This window comes from Cynoglossus semilaevis, chromosome 4, assembly GCF_000523025.1.
Source record: "Cynoglossus semilaevis isolate Cse_v1.0 chromosome 4, Cse_v1.0, whole genome shotgun sequence".
NCBI lineage: Eukaryota > Metazoa > Chordata > Actinopteri > Pleuronectiformes > Cynoglossidae > Cynoglossus > Cynoglossus semilaevis.
Window position 1 is genome coordinate 16425596 of NC_024310.1, and position 2059 is coordinate 16427654.

At 38.6% G+C, this 2059-nt stretch overlaps 1 long non-coding RNA gene across 1 annotated transcript; it reads left to right on the plus strand.

Moving 5' to 3' along the window:
• Positions 1–240: 240 nt before the first annotated feature.
• On the plus strand, positions 241–921 carry LOC112486940 (uncharacterized). Its single transcript, XR_003049554.1, has 2 exons — positions 241–441; positions 548–921. It is a non-coding gene; the product is annotated as an uncharacterized LOC112486940 (long non-coding RNA).
• The last annotated feature ends 1138 nt before the right edge of the window (positions 922–2059 follow it).

Here is a 2059-nt window from a genome sequence, read left to right on the forward strand (position 1 = left end):
GGAGAGAACGGTTCTGGCCACTCTGGGATGATCCTAATCTCATAAAATCAAACGACAACTGCTACATGCTAGATTTTTTTAATCACATTATCACTGACTGTTGTAGAAAATCTTGTGCAATTTATTACCAGTGAAGGAACAAGTTCTTTGGGTGTGAACTCCATGTCCTCTTCCCCTGATCTGCCTTACCGTCAGTCATATTTTGAAACCCCTTAAACACCGCCCATCAAGAATATAACAACGTCGGTGGAAACCACCTGAGTCAATTTCAATCTGGGACCAAAAGAAGAGAACTGCTGTCCACCTACAACCAGACAGAGAGCCAACATGAACAGACCTCAGAATGTTTCTGCTGCTCCGTCCTACCTGGGATGGTCTATCTTTAACACCCTGTGCTGTTGCCTGCCTTTGGGGATAATAGCTATTGTCTATTCAAATAAGGTATGTGGCCCAGATACCATATTTGTTGCATCTTGAGGTGGAATGAAATATGAAGCAAAATCATTTACCATGTAAAACTTGTTTTCTTTTCATAATTCTCTTAAAGGCAGATGTTTACAATTCTCTTGGAGAATCATCAGCGGCTCAGGGCGCTTCAAGGACAGCAAAGGTCCTGAACATCGTCGGACTTGTGTTTGGACTGATTATGACTGCCATTGGGATCATCTATATGGCTGTAATTGTTAATGCATTTTCAAGGCGTTATTAGAAAACTTTCAACAAGATTTTATTTTAGTTAGCTGACGCTCCCTCCCCCACACACTCACACTTGAGCAAACAGACTTCTTCCTGCATTGTTAGTTGATACACAGTTGCTGTGGTTTTGATATACAAAAACACAGGTTTGAAGTGTTGTATGTTTTCCTGTCTTTAAATTTCGTTGTGTTTCATTTTGAAAAAACAATAAACAACTAAAGAGTTTATTGACGTTTTCTTGTAGTTTTTTGTTGGATTATACCTGTAAAACTAAGGTATAAAACATTATCATCCAGGTTAAAGTTTTTTTTATCATCAATTAAAGATTATCCTTAAAAGGTAAATGTGATATTTTTAATGTTAATTTGTTCCCATCAGAACAGAACAAATGGATCTCTCTTTTTTTAATTTTTCTGAAACCAGAAGTACATTTAAAAGAACTGGATTTGAGTCCTTTGCCCAGACAAAGAAGCAGGTTTTAACCTGCTGCAGGAGGAAGATAGTAGAAATTTACAAATGGACATGCAGAGAAACAACCATGACTTTTTATCACTTCTTAGACCTTTTTGACAAACCCTCTTACAATGGACATTCAGAAATGGCTGTAAAAAGTGAAACTATTAACTCAGAATAAACCCTGTGCTCTATCCCAAACTTAATTTAAAGGTTAAGGAAAATTGAAGGTGTTATTTCCAAACTAGTGGAGTGTAAAATGCACTGCTGGAACCACATGCACTACTGCAACTCCTTGAAACAAATGAGTCGCCTGAACTGTCCTACAGGCCTCATATAAACTCATACAATAATCACTGAAGCTCACTGTGGTCCATGTTTACACTGCGGTTCATACATTTGCACAGACTGTAATTACCAAAGGCTAAACTTACACCTGATCAATGTTGTGATGAACGTTTGATGCCGTGCATTAATTCTAACAGGTGTAGAGAGGCGTTTGTGTTCAGTCAGGAGAGAACGGTTCTGGCCACTATGTAACACTGTGCTAATCTCATAAACTCAAACGATATTTGCTACAAGCTACATTTTTTATTAGCAGGGGAGAAATAAGTTCTTTAGGTGAGAACTGTGTGTCCCTGGGTAATGACTGTGTGAATACTGTGTGAGACCACGTTTGTTAATTCGATTTACCAGCTACAGTAAATGAGATTGCATGTTTTACGTGGCGATGATGAGCTCAAATGTCATCTTATTCTCATTTGATGGTGATACACGTTAACATCCAGGAGCACTGGAGTGAATCACCAATCACCAATGACAGATCCGGCACAATAGCTGATCAAATTACTCCATTAGAGTCACAGTATCGCCCACCATAATGCCTGTTGATGAGAAGATGATGATCCTG